Genomic DNA, 15,604 nt, shown 5'->3' with positions numbered 1-15,604 from the left:
AAAAAGTCCTAAATGTGTGACGCCTGCATCTGAATCAGTGAATCGATTCATTGACATATAAAATAAACCAAATAAACTGATTCACTGCAGCATTAAACCTGAGCGGATAAATCAAACTGACTCATTGAAAAAACTAAAACAACTAGAATACAGCCTAATTTTTCTTTGTTGAATGCATGGTAAAACATATCAGCTTTTAATTAGATGTTTGCTATAAAGCAAATATGTGTGTGGTGAATGGAACTGAATCAGTGAATCTGTTTACATTTACATTTATTCATTTAGCTGACGCTTTTATCCAAATCGACTTACAATTGCTATATTTCAGAGGTCGCATGCCTCTGGAGCAACTAGGGGTTAAGTGTCTTGCTCAGGGACACATTGGTGTCTCACAGTGGATTCAAACCCGGGTCTCTCACACCAAAGGCATGTGTCTTATCCATTGTGCCATCACCACCCGGTGATCTGTTCACTGACATGGTCATCTGTTCACTGAATCTGTTCACTGACATGGTCATCTGTTCACTGAATCTGTTCACTGACATGGTCATCTGTTCACTGAATCTGTTCACTGACATGGTCATTTGTTCACTGAATCTGTTCACTGACATGGTCATCTGTTCACTGAATCTGTTCACTGACATGGTCATCTGTTCACTGAATCTGTTCACTGACATGGTCATCTGTTCACTGAATCTGTTCACTGACATGGTCATCTGTTCACTGAATCTGTTCACTGACATGGTCATCTGTTCACTGAATCTGTTCACTGACATGGTCATCTGTTCACTGAATCTGTTCACTGACATGGTCATCTGTTCACTGAATCTGTTCACTGACATGGATCATCTAAATGAACTGATTCAATGAACTGATTTTTTTTTAACATAAATAAATGTAAAGTTGTCCTCCAAACAAGCTGAACACAGCGTCTCTTTTGTTTCTCCACTGCTGCAGAAATTTCTATTCCAAATCTTTAAAAAAATATATTACAGCACAATCGCCCCACTCATCAGCTCACGTCGGTTCGCTAAACAGCACTTTTAAAAGTTTTCTGAAGTTATTTAAACCTTCCACTCTCTCGTTCCTCACGCTGGAGGTTTTGGCTTCCCTCCATCAATTTTAGCGCCAAACCCCTTCTGTAGATCACTTCACTGCGGTGGAAATAATGAGTCCTAAAGGAAACCATACTGTCGACTGTTTCGGGCCAAAAGATAATTACGAAAAGAATTAAGATTTTCCGAACGCTTATAATCCTCTCGTCTTGTCATTACAGCATGGGTGAAAGTCACGGCATCAAAGCAAGCGATATTAATGCTGACTTCAAGGTCAGAACATCAATTCAGGCTGTTCAAGAATCCCAGTGAAGGACAGACAAGCGAGAGTGTGTGTCAGGTGAACCGGATCATGTTCTTAATGAAAAGTCTCATAAGACGCACTAGAAGGAGAGTGTTTTTTTCTTTCTGGGGCGTTGTTGAAGCCCGACGTAAGATCGGTTCACTTTTAAAGCAGCTGTATTCATGTTCAAGTGTCTAAGCTTGTTTCAAGGCCCATTTGCATCATTTTCTGTTATTGCAATAAAATCACACACACACTTCCAATCAAGTTTTTATTGTAAGTCTCTTCAGTTCACTATGGAAGCTTGTTTCTGCTACAGAATAAAACACTTTAAAAGATAATTGCGACTTTTTATCTCATAAAATGTATCTTGTGAGAACATTTGCGAGTTATAAAGTTCAATTCTAAGGAAAAAAAGACATTTTTCCTCAGAATTGCAAGTACACATCTCACAATTCTGACTTTATAACACGCATTTGCGACTATATATCATACAATTCTCACTTTATATCCCTCAATTGCGAGTTATAAAGTCAGAATTGCGAGATGTAAACTAGCAATTGTGAGATAAAAAGTTCCAATTACCTTTATTATTTTTTATTCTGTGGCGTAAATAAGCTTCCATAGTTCATCAAAAATACAAAATAAAAATTATGAAATATTATTACAATTTCCAAATATCTGTTTTCTATGTGAATATATAGTAAAGTGTAATTTATTCCTGTGATCAAAGCTGAATTTTCAGCATCATTACTCCAGTCTTCAGTGTCACATGATCCTTCAGAAATCACTATAATATGATGATTTGATGATCAAGAAACATTTATGATTATTATCAGTGTTGAAAACAGTTGCTTCTATTTTTGTAGAAACCATATTCTTTTTAGGATTCTTTGACGGACAGAAAGTTCAAATGAACAGCATTTATATATTTAACTTTTTTTCAAAGTCATTTGATCAGTGTAATGGAACTTATAATAATTGAGTTGTCCGACCCCAAACTTTTGAGCAGTATCGTATAACTGAAAGGTTTTCAGTGCAATAAACCCTGATGTTTGCATGGATGTGCTTGCATTTGTTCAAATAACATTAAGAATTAGCCCGTAAATCATTTTTGGAGTATAAATGGCACGAGAAATAACATTCGTGGTATAGATACGCACTTTCATGAGATTGTGTTGGAATTAACACGTTTTCCTGAGCGGAACTGAAAATGCACAAATGGAAGAAACAGAACTCAAAATGAGGGAAAAGCTATATACGTCCAGAGCTTTTGTCTGGGATCGGGATCACGGCTGACCCCGAGTATCCCGTCTCGGTTCATTAGAAGTGTGATTCAGCAAGCTGGAGGTTCTGGCGTGGGCCGGCGGGCCAAAGTTAGACTGGTTTTGAAAGATAGCGAAGCGAGCGCGGTCTGGGGTTTGAGACCAACTGTCTTTCTTGGCCCGGATGCCATCCGTAATATTCAGCACATTTCATACACGGTTAATTTCAGCTGGACAGCTTCGGTGCCAATGAAAATACATTCGTTCTCTTCGGCTTCAACACTGGGAGCGTTCCAGGCCTCCCTCTCAATTCATGGAAAAGTGCACAGGAAGAGAAGGAGAGAAAGATTTAATTGCAAAGTGAGCCATTCATTTAAAACTGTGGAAAGACACCATCTAACCTTTCGGAGTTATAAATCACAGGATTGATGAGGGGAATGGCTGGAGTTGAACACACGGAGAGCTGAATCTATTGTCCATATACTCTGGCTTCAGGAATACCGAGTCTTGCTTTACAGACGCCTGTTATTTGATGACTCAATGGAGCCGAGGAACATTTTTTGCTTTGAGCGAAAGAATTATGACGGGGGAAAACAACCACATACTCAGATAAAACGTTCTGCCAGGGACTTTTATGAATACCATTAGATCTCCAGGTCCTTGATTTATACGTCTGCAATCCTGAGATGAAATAAATCATTTTCTCAAGGTAACATCCTAATTAGGCCAAATGCAAAGAACAAAAAGTGTCATTCTTGAGACAAAGTCTTATACTTTACGAGGCATTTTAATTAAGGGCATCTCCTTTATCTTGCAATCTAAACTTGTTCCAATATAATAATGTGTGTGTATTTAGTTTGCTCTGCGATGAATTTGCATGAATTAAAATCTTCAAAGCAATTACCAAAAGCACGATAGAAGACACCTAGAAATAAAAATCTGGTTTTGATAAAGAAAATTGATAAAGTAAATAACATTGTTCTAGTAACAAAAATCTCATTCTGGAGGCTTTTTTTTCTAATTTCCACATTAAAAAAAATATATATATATATATTAGACAAAAATCTGTATAAGCCCATGCAAACAAGATAATGTCATCCATATATAGTGACATATATATATATATATGATATATTTTCTGACCAGTAGGTGGCGCTGTCATCATCCTTCCCTGCTCGGCCCCTGATAAGTCATGATTAAATGAAGAGAAGCATCTCGTCATGTTTTCTGCTGATGACAGAAATCTTTCATTGAATCTCCACAGCCGTTCTGAAGCAGTTTTGCACCAGAGACTTAAGCAGGTTTCAATCTCTCATCCGCTGTTAATGACGATTGACATATTCTGGGAAAGCAAAAGGCTGAAGTGGAAGAAAGTTTCTGCGAAACCTCCGTAATAATGTCTAGGGATCACAGACTGTCCAGTTTCCATGAGTTCATGTCCTGCCCACAGCGTACCATGTTCTGTCAGATCCCGTCTCAGATCTTCCCGCCTGGCTGGAGATTTTGTAAGGCAGTGAATGTGCGACACGTAAACATTATGATTATAGATATAACTGACTTTTCAGTTGTTGATGAGGCTGCTAAAACTTGCATGTTGTTTCTGAGAGTTTGGTTGTGTCAAAGCTCATCTCTTTGCTCTCTTTGGTTGATATTCCTTGCATGATTTATAGTAAAAGTTTTCTCAATTTGAAGATTTTGTTTTTGTTTTTTGGACAGAAAGTATAAATTTAAAGATTTATATCTGTTCATTTATTTATTTACTTGACAAATAAATAAATAAACATTTATTTTGTAATGTATTATCCATCCATCCATCCATCCATCCACCCACCCATCATCTATCTATCTATCTATCTATCTATCTATCTATCTATCTATCTATCTATCTATCTATCTATCATCCATCCATCCATCCACCCAATCATCTATCTATCCATCCATCCATCCACCCATCCACCCACCCATCATCCATCCATCCATCCGTCCATCCATCCATCCATCCGTCCATCCACCCATCCATCAATCCATCCACCCATCATCCACCCATCCATCCATCCTTCCATCCATCCACCCTTCATCCACCCATCGATCCATCATCCATCCATCCATTCATCCATCATCCACCCATCTATCATCCATCCATCATCCATCCATCAATCCATCCATCCATCCATCATCCATCCATCCATCCGCCCATCCACCCATCATCCATCCATCCATCCATCCATCCGTCCATCCACCCATCATCCATCCATCCATCCATCATCCATCCACCCACCCATCATCCATCCATCCATCCATCCATCCATCCACCCATCATCCATCCATCCATCCATCCATCCGTCCATCCACCCATCATTCACCCATCCATCCATCATCGACCCATCCTTCCATCTGTCCATCCACCCATCATCCACCCATCCATCCATCATCCATCCATCCATCCGTCCATCCACCCATCATCCGCCCATCATCCACCCACCCGTCATCCATCCATCCATCCGTCCATCCACCCATCATCCACCCATCCATCATCCATCCATCCACCCATCCATCCATCCATCCATCCATCCATCCACACATCATCCACCCATCCATCATCCATTTATCCATCCATCCATCCGTTCATCCACCCATCCATCATCCATCCACCCATCCATCATCCATCCATCCATCCACCCATCATCCACCCCATCCGTCCATCCACCCATCATCCACCCACCCGTCATCCATCCATACGTCCATCCACCCATGATCCACCCATCCATCAGTCCATCCACCCATCCACCCATCCATCCATCCATCCATCCGTTTGCTTTTCCCTGTTCCTATTTGCCGGAGTTCTCGTTCCTTGTTTGTTTTTGTGGTTTCTAATTGAGCTTCAAGCCTGTTTTGTTAATGATCTCCTGTGTGTGTTTAAGCTTGTGATAACTTTGTGTTAGATGTTGTTGTTGGAGTTCTCGGTTTAATAAATATTGAGTTTATTCGTTGTTCTGCGGCACGCATCTCTTTTTTATATATATATACAGGTCCTTCTCAAAAAATTAGCATATTGTGATAAAGTTCATTATTTTCCATAATGTAATGATAAAAATTAAACTTTCATATATTTTAGATTCATTGCACACCAACCGAAATATTTCAGCGAAATATGGGGAATATTTCCCCATATTTGACCTGGGGGAAATATTCGCATTCCCCAGGTCAAGCCACTTTTGAACCAGAAACAGCGGCAGAAGCGCCTGACCTGGGCTACAGAGAAGCAGCACTGGACTGTTGCTCAGTGGTCCAGAGTACTTTTTTCGGATGAAAGCAAATTTTGCATGTCATTCGGAAATCAAGGTGCCAGAGTCTGGAGGAAGACTGGAGAGAAGGAAATCCCAAAATGCCTGAAGTCCAGTGCTGCTTCTCTGTAGTCCAGGTCAGGCGCTTCTGCCGCTGTTTCTGGTTCAAAAGTGGCTTGACCTGGGGAATGCGGCACCTGTAGCCCATTTCCTGCACACGCCTGTGCACGGTGGCTCTGGATGTTTCTTCTCCAGACTCAGTCCACTGCTTCCGCAGGTCCCCAAGGTCTGGAATCGGTCCTTCTCCACAATCTTCCTCAGGGTCCGGTCACCTCTTCTCGTTGTGCAGCGTTTTTTGCCACACTTTTTCCTTCCCACAGACTTCCCACTGAGGTGCCTTGATACAGCACTCTGGGAACAGCCTATTTGTTCAGAAATGTCTTTCTGTGTCTTACCCTCTTGCTTGAGGGTGTCAATGATGGCCTTCTGGACAGCAGTCAGGTCGGCAGTCTTACCCATGATTGCGGTTTTGAGTAATGAAACAGGCTGGGAGTTTTTAAAAGCCTCAGGAATCTTTTGCAGGTGTTTAGAGTTAATTAGTTGATTCAGATGATTAGGTTAATAGCTTGTTTAGAGACCCTTTTCATGATATGCAAATTTTTTGAGATAGGAATTTTGGGTTTTCATGAGCTGTATGCCAAAATCATCAGAATTAAAACAATAAAAGACCTGAAATATTTCAGTTGGTGTGCAATGAATCTAAAATATATGAAAGTTTAATTTTTATCATTACATTATGGAAAATAATGAACTTTATCACAATATGCTATTTTTTTGAGAAGGACCTGTATATATATATATATATTAATGCACTGTGAACTAACATGAACAAAATTTTAATTAACTAACATTAACAACAATTAATAAATATTGCTTATTGTTATTCATGTTAGTTAATACATTAACCAATGCTAATGAACCTTATTGTACAGTGTAACCGTTCAACTTTAATGCTGTCGCCCCGATTGCGATTTTTCATTCCAAAACCTTCCTTCAGACAGTATGTCACTAATTAAATTAATAATTAAAGTTTAAAATTGATTGTCTTTATAAGTAGCTTCAAAATACTGAACTGCTTTTTGTTCGTAACATACTGGAGCTAACAAGTTCTCCATAAGAGGGTAAATACTAATTATAAACAGCTTGTTACAGTTCTATCCTTTCAAAGTGTCTGGGAGAAAACAGCTGGTAAACGATATTAAAACATGAAACCTCCAGCTTGGTTTGTAATGAGCAGCAAAACACATGAGTTTCAGGTTGTTTTCGTGAGTGTGTGTATCGTATCTGTGACTGTTCTGAAGCGCAGAGGTAGATAATGAAGCATGTGTGAGATGAAGCACTAATCATCACAGCAGATTTCTGTTGCTCTCAGCGAGACGGTGAGGAGGACGCTGGCAGAAACCAGCAGAGTCCGTTCTGTTCACCTGGCACAGTGAGAGAAAGACGTTCTTTTGTGACGCTCAGATGTGGAAACAAGCCAACAGAACATCCAAAACTTCATATTTTTCACATGTATTGATGATAAACCTGACCTGTGAAAAATGTTTACAGAGACACTATAGGGTTGTGCCTATAAAGCTTTTACACTTTTTCAACTTTAGTTAGTGTTTATTGTTGCTGTTTGAGCATAAAAAAATCTGCAAGGTTTCAAAGCTCAAAGTCAACATATTGTATTTAACAGAATCCACTTTTCAAGAACTACAACGAACGGCTCGTTTGGACTACAATGCGGTTTTTCCGGATCTTATGAAGTTTCCGGACCCTTGAATCTTTCAAAAATAGGACCATGGCTGCATCCGAAGTCACATTTTCTCTTGAGGACTAGGTACTTACTTTGAATAAGTAATTTTACTATAATAGGCCATTTCTGTTAGTAGAGCAACTTTTCTCTATTTACGTATAGGATGAGACACGCAAGGGCGAGTGATGCATGTACACAATTTCATACAAAAATCATACCATTCATTCTAAACTATGAACATTTATAATAGGCTTAACATAGTACAAAACATGTATCGAAAGAAGGATTGATGTATTGACTCAAACTTTGTTAATTTTGAACCAAAAAAAAACTACATAGTGTATCTTTAAATAAGAAAAACATAGAGCTATAGGAGCTTAATAATTTGTTGAATAAACAAATTTTAAGTCAATTACTTAAAAACATTTTTTTAACCATGCATGTATTTGAAGTTCTCCTGTGGTGAAAATCCAGTTTTTAATGTTGTTTATATGTCTATATGGTGTTTTTAATATGCTTTAAGACAAACCATGTGTAAATTCGTAAGTCGACAGCATTGCTGAGTTAGCCTGACGTCGTCATACTCAGATTCTAGTCAGAATGTGAGCCTGATACTGCTCCATTGGGCTGTGATTATGGGGCGTTTCATCCAAACTAGGAAAAAAAAATGCCTCTGCAATGCCAATTGGATATCCGAATCCCATAGAAAGGACGGCAAAAACATCTTTCCGATCGACAAATGCCTTGACCGAGAGAACCTCTGTTCCTCTTTTAAAATGAATGCACTGTCTACATCTTCTATAACAGACGTGATGGCTGAATCTACACATCTAAATTCTCCAGCGGCAGCCATTCTTTGTTGTGAACAAATTCAAACCAAGCGCTCTTTGGTGACTTGGATGGTTACGTTACCGTTGCTCATCTGTCCATCGTCGTATAAAGCCTGCCCTGACAATTTGATTGGTCTGAACAATTTTTGTTCGGGCATAATAGCTCCTCAACAGATCGAGTCCAGAACGAACTTCCCGACCTAAAATATTGTGGGCCGGGTTCAGGCTGGCATCCAGGCTATTGCTGAGTATTTTCTCTTTAAAATTGCAGTGAACCAAAGACAGTCTCAAAAACACAGTTTTGAAATCGCTGGTGTTTCTGACGTCACAAACTACCTTGTAACCAATCAGATCAACGCGTGATCGTCAACGAGTAGATCTCTGAGGGAGTGAGTGGAGGCGGGGCTCATTTGCATATTCATAGAACCACGCATACTAAATGAGGCAAGGGTGTCGAGTTACATTCAAGCTATTTTAAGGCAGAAGAATTTTTTTTAAGGAAAAAACTTTTAAATATGTAATTTTGGTGATCAAAGATGAGTTTTAAGGGATAAAATGATTGACTACAGGGGTATTTTAAGTATTGAAGTCCCCTGGATTTCTTGTGTATTGCAACATCACGGTAACCACACACAAAACCCTCTTCAGAAAATAAAAGTCTTGCCATTTATTTGCACTTTGGATTTTTATTTCATTTAAGACTGCATGAAAAAATAAAAACATATATTTGTTTTAGAGATACTTCCAAAACTGCAACAAAATTATAGTTCTGAAAAGACTAATTCCTTCTCATATTCAACTTTTAGTTTTCTGAAATATTGTGTATTTTGGAATCACTCACTCTTGTCTGGAAAGCCAAACCTCTCTCGTCTGGCAGTATCTCGGGATGAATTTAAGAATCATATTTCCCGAAGAATGCTCTGTGGCTGCCATGAACTGCCGAGAAAAGCCAACGCTAACGTCAAAAATCAATGTCAAAGACATAAGTAAAAGGATCAAATAAATAAATGGAATAAATAATAACATTTTGCATGGAGTTCAGACTCAAAGTGTGACTTTAGATGAACGGATTTGTGATAATAGCTTGTGTGATTCTGTAACATGATTGGACAATATACTCACAATCAGCGTGTGCATATTAACACAGCGAAATCCAATTCATAGAAATGATTTGCATGTCCTCAGACTGGCCATCTCATCTTCAGCTTATTATGTTGTGTGATATCAGATGCAAGACCATTCAAATGAGTCTCAAAATATCATATTTGAGGTAACAGCAGCAAAAGAGAGCAATCAGTGAATGCGGCGACACGCGGACTGATGGATCCTCTTCAGACCAGAACAACAAAGACGTGATTGTATTCTGAGAGAGTGGAAACAAACCATGACAACCGTGAGAGACGCTGAGGGGTTTTTACCCGACGCACGCTTCAAATATCACCTTATAACAGACCTTTACAGACCCAGAGACCGTCTATGACTGTAAAACTTTGATAAACATTAACCTAGCAGGCTGAACTACTTTGTCATTTAAAGATAGGCACTGTAAATACACACTCAGTCAAAGTTGTGAGTGAAATCAAATCTTTTAGACTGTGACAGATTGATCTATGATCAGATTCATAGAAAACAATCAAAAGTCGCTTTTCTCCCTTCAGTGTCAGTGTACAGTAGTTATTGTCCATTTTATCTTGGTAAAGAAGAAAGTGTTGACCAAGATTCTCAATGAACTACTTCTGCCGAGTATGAATCACACGGATTCCTGAATATCAGTTGAATTTTAATTGAGGCAGCAAACAGGATTGCAATTTGTGGATGGATGGATGGATGGATGGATGGATGGAAGATTGATAGAAATGGATGGATGGATACATAGATAGATATATGGATGGATGGATGGATGGATGGATGGATGGATGGATGGATGGATGGATGGATGGATGGATGGATGGATGGATGGATGGATGGATGGATGGATGGATGGATGGATGGATGGATGGATGGATGGATAGATAGATAGATAGATAGATAGATAAATAGACAGAGAGAAGATAGATAGATAGATAGATAGATAGATAGATAGATAGATAGATAGATAGATAGATAGATAGATAGATAGATAGATAGATGGATGGATAGACAGATAGATACATAGATAGACGGATAGATAGATAGATAGATAGATAGATAGATAGATAGATAGATAGATAGATAGATAGATAGATAGATAGATAGATAGATAGATAGATAGATAGATAGATAGATAGATAGATAGATAGATAGATAGATAGATAGATCTGTTAAGAGCTTCAGACACATGAATCTGAGAGAGAAAGTTTATCCGGAGAGATTAATAGCATTATGTTTTATCATTTTTCAATCATCATTTTAATAACTGCACAGTAATAATTACACTAATGTTTGATTATACTGATGATACACATTTTTGCTGATGGCTATAATTACATTTTAAATAAGGACTGTGTAAACGAATCTAATGACACAAGTCATTCATTTAAAACGGGCCGCAAGAGTTTGGCAACTCGATTTCATTCCAGTCGAACTGCACAAGCTAGAGGAAAATGTTTTAAATCAGTAAATCGTTCAGTAAAAAGCAGATGATGAGAACGCAGAAATGGAAAATTCCTTGTGACAGATTCTGTGTTGAATTAGATGATAGAATTTAGCTGAGAAAAACAAACCAACTTCTAATGAAACGTTCATATTCCAGTTATCGAAGGAACAAAGACAAACAAAAAGTGATTTATGAAAATCCTTAATTACATTGAATCAATGCTTATGCAAATATAAATACAGAAGTTGGAAATTGCTGTCTTGGTTTTCATTGTCACTATTTAAATGCAGAGATTTAAAAGGAGCGAAACAAATCATGTTATTCTCTAATGAGCTCCAAAACTCTGATGAGATTTTCATCATAATGGATGATTGATTTACAATTGTAATTAACCCTTCAACCCAATGCTTTAATTGTAAAGTTGTGTTTGATGCAGAAGGACATACAATGAAGGTGATTAAACTCGTGAAAAAATTCATTTGTGGATCCTGAAGTTGTTCTAATCCTGTATGAGTTTCTTTTTTCTGCTATCTATGAAGATATTTTAAATATTGTGGGAATAACCAAACACTCCTCATTGACTTCCATAATAATTAGTCTATCTCTCTTTCTGCATATTAGAATGATTTCTGAAGGATCATGTGACACTGAAGACATGCTGAAAATTCAGCTTTGATCACAGGAATGATTTACATTTTAAAATATATTCACATAAAAATGTTGTAAAGTTGTAAAAATGTTTCACTGTTTTACTGTATTTTTGCAGAAGAGACTTCTTTCAAAACCATTCAAATATCTTATCCGACAGCAAACTTTTGAACCTTCATGTCACCATAAGGTTGTGTTTGCATATTAACATAAGCACAATGCATGACCTTAAAAATAATTAAAACTTAATTTAAATGTGCAGTGACCTGTGAATGTCCCTTAAGATCTCTTAAAATACTCTAAAAATAAAAAGATAGATATCTGATATTGCACAGCCCCGTATTTTAGGTTATTTTTACACCTGCCATTCCTCAAAGGACTTTTCTCAATTGTCCCCTAAACTAAAGCAACAAACACGACTTTACAATGGCATAAATATGATTTGTCTAAAAGAGCAACACGTGCATGTGTGCATTAGTTTCTGCATGTTCAGACTGTACAGGTTGAGCTTTCTGTGGGTGTTTACAGCAGTAATAAGCCTCATCCGTGTGTTATCCACAGAACTGCATCTTCTACGAGATGCATTAGAGCTGTCATGTGCACCGCAGAAATATGACGTCTACACACTAATGATTTGCAGACCTGCGTGAGGAGATGCCTTCCATGAATCACACAAATGTATTCTCGCATTCGCATTAGCAGAGTGAGATTTACGCTGCCGTGGTTATCATGCTAATGCATTGTAAGAACACAGTAAATCACTGTACTGCACATCTTAGCTCCACCCGGGTGATTTTCTGCATGTGCAGCTCAAGATTCACTTCTGTTATTAATGCAAATGCACCAAAACACGACACTGCACTGCCCATATGAAACCACAGATTAATACTAAGATTAAAAATATGCATCCTATGAAGCTTTCATAGTTGAAACACAAATAAATACACAAAAAAGCCTCTAAATGATCGACATGATCTGATAAACCTGTTGCACATAATCTAGTACTTCATGACTTCTGTCGTCTAATTGATAGACTTTTTTTTATCAAGTGAAATATTTTATTTTATTATAACTATACAAACATCCACCTTCTGCTCATGTCTTTTCCAGGGGAAATCTTTACCGATTTATATCGGAAATAAAAAAAGAGAAAATTTAAAATTAAACGTATAACTTTGATGTTAGTAATATGTCAAGATGAACATTTACTGGACTGAAGATTTCACTTGATTATTCATCCTTTTTTTTTTTTAAATCACAAGTATCAAATATGTTCATCAGGATTTTGAGGAAGATTTATTTGTTCATCTCTCAATCATCATTGTATTGTATTGCATTATATGTTTTAAAACTAGAGCTTTGATCCTAAAACTAAGCATTAAAATATCATCTTACTAAGACATATTATTGATGATTATTGATATTAATATGCATTTTATACAAGTATCCGCTATATAAATGTCTCATTGATTTACATTCCAAGCATCAGAATTTCTGCATCAGAAAAAAGTAAGAAAACATCTTACTTTTTGTCCATATAAATATCAGCATCTGCAGCAAATTGCATTTTTGTTTTTGCTCAGTTTGGGCCTCTGAATAAAATTGAGGGAGGATTTTCCTCCATTTTCTCAATAGATCATACTATATGATCCATAAAAGCCTGATATATCAAATATAATCCTCAAAACAAAACAAAAAACACACATAAAAAAAAAAATTTAAGCTGTTATCTAAAGTTTTGATAATCTGTTCCATTTTAAATAATTTGATTTTTCTGACTATTATTTCATATTTTACAGGGTTTATGTTGTTAATAAAATTACATTTATTTTATTTTTTAAAAATGAAACATGGTTAATTGAATGATAATGTGCTCATAGCTACATCATGTCAGAAAACAAGTAACATTAGCAAAATTGGTCCTAGAAAATCTCAGGCATTTGAGTTTCCATCTCCAAATCCAGCCATCCAGAGCTCTGATCCTGATTAATCTCAAGAGGGGCTTTTTGTCACAATGGATCCACAGAGCAAAGTAACCTAGCAACAAATAACAGCTATTAGGCTACTATCTTGGAAATCATTTTGTTCCACCCGACGTCCAACACTCTTAAAAATAAAGGGTCTTTGTCGGCATTGATGGTTCCATTAAGAACCTTTAACATGCATGGAACATTTTATTGAACAAAAGTTTCATTATAATGAAATAAGGTTCTTAAAATGTTCTTACACTAAGAAAAAACGGTTCTTTTAAAGAACTGTTCACTTAAAGGTACTTTAAGGAACCAAAAATGGTTCTTCTATGGCATCACTGCCAAAAACCTTTATTTTTGAGAGTGAACCTACAGGTTAACCACAGTGAAGTATTTACTCTGTTATAAAACGGATAGTTCCAGTCCTCGATTCTGATTGGTTGAGCCGCGTTCAAAGTCGTTGTAAAATACTCAACAAACACACACCTGTGACCGCATCACATAAGTATTACTGCGCAACTGCCGTTTGTGATTCTTTGTTGCTGCCGGATGCTACTATGTTGCTTGGCAACCTATTTGGAACTAAATTGCTTGGCGGGAGAATAAATGTGTAATAACGTTATATATTTTTTTGTTGCAGGTGTTTATTTTATTAATAAAATAAATATTAAAATTAATATTTTTTATAGAGTTACAGCTTTTTATAAAAACAATAAGCCCCTTAAAGCCGTGTTTTACATTGAATTTAGAACAGCTAGGGGCACGCAGTGCCTAAAACCACCTTAGCTGTTCTAAATAAAGCTTATTGCTTTATTTTTATGGGCGTTTCTTTGTTTTATGTCACTACATTTATAAAGTCACAGTCTAAAGTGTGCAAACAACATCAAATGTTGCTATTTATGTTTGACAAAAAACTTCATTCAGCTTCATGTTGTTCAAAACACATTTGTGTCTTTGTGTCTGAACTGCTCTTTTTCATTCAACAACACACATTCAACAACACTTCAGTACACTGATAAAAACATATAACAGACAGTTAAGGTGAAGTTCATAACATCTACAGGCTCATATCAATTAAATGAGATTGTAATATGTTTCCAACCCCATATCATTCAACATGTGGCAGGAATGAGACAGCATGGCGGTCTAAATCGGCCAATATAGGAAAGAGGAAATCCAGATGTTTGGCTTCCTCACATGAATACATTTATCTGCCATACTGTTTAAATTCAGCACAAGAGCCAAAGTGAACACAAAGAGAGAGTAATAATGAGCAGAGAATCTGATACGCAGCAGATTCATCTCAGAGCAGCTAAAAGCTTCAGAATGAACACAGATGTACAGTGTGAATTTGAGAGCTCACACATTACATGGAAATCAGATTAAGGCAAAGTATTATAATCATTTGTACACCTACTGGTTAGTTTAACACCTTGTCTTTCTCACACACTGGATTGACTAATCAGTTGTGTTCGTATAGACGCCTCTAGTGGTTGATGTTAGTAAAACAAGCTATTTATTTTGTATGAATACATACATCTTTAAAAATAAAGGTTGCAAAAGAGGATTTGCCATGGAAGAACCATTTTTGGTTCCCCAGAAAAACTCGCAGTGAAGTGATCCGTTCTAAAAAGAACCTTTTCTTTTTGTGTGTGTACAGTATGTGTGATAGAACATTTAAAATATCTATAGAACCTTTTGTCCATTTGAAAGGTTCTATGGATGTTAAAGGTTCTTCATGAAATCTTCAATGCCAGTAAAGAACCTTTACCTTTAAAACTCTTACCTCTTTGTAGGTCCTTCAGGGTGTCGTGGAGGAGTGAAGTGTCTACGTCACAACATCTACTGGAGTGCCTCAAGGCTCGGTGCTGGGACCACTTCTCTTTTCCATCT

Source organism: Siphateles boraxobius, unplaced genomic scaffold (assembly GCF_051911475.1).
Source record: "Siphateles boraxobius isolate OS27281-9 unplaced genomic scaffold, OSU_SipBor_1 57, whole genome shotgun sequence".
Lineage (NCBI taxonomy): Eukaryota > Metazoa > Chordata > Actinopteri > Cypriniformes > Leuciscidae > Siphateles > Siphateles boraxobius.
The sequence above is the reverse complement of the archived record's forward strand: the minus strand, read 5'-3'. Positions refer to the sequence as shown.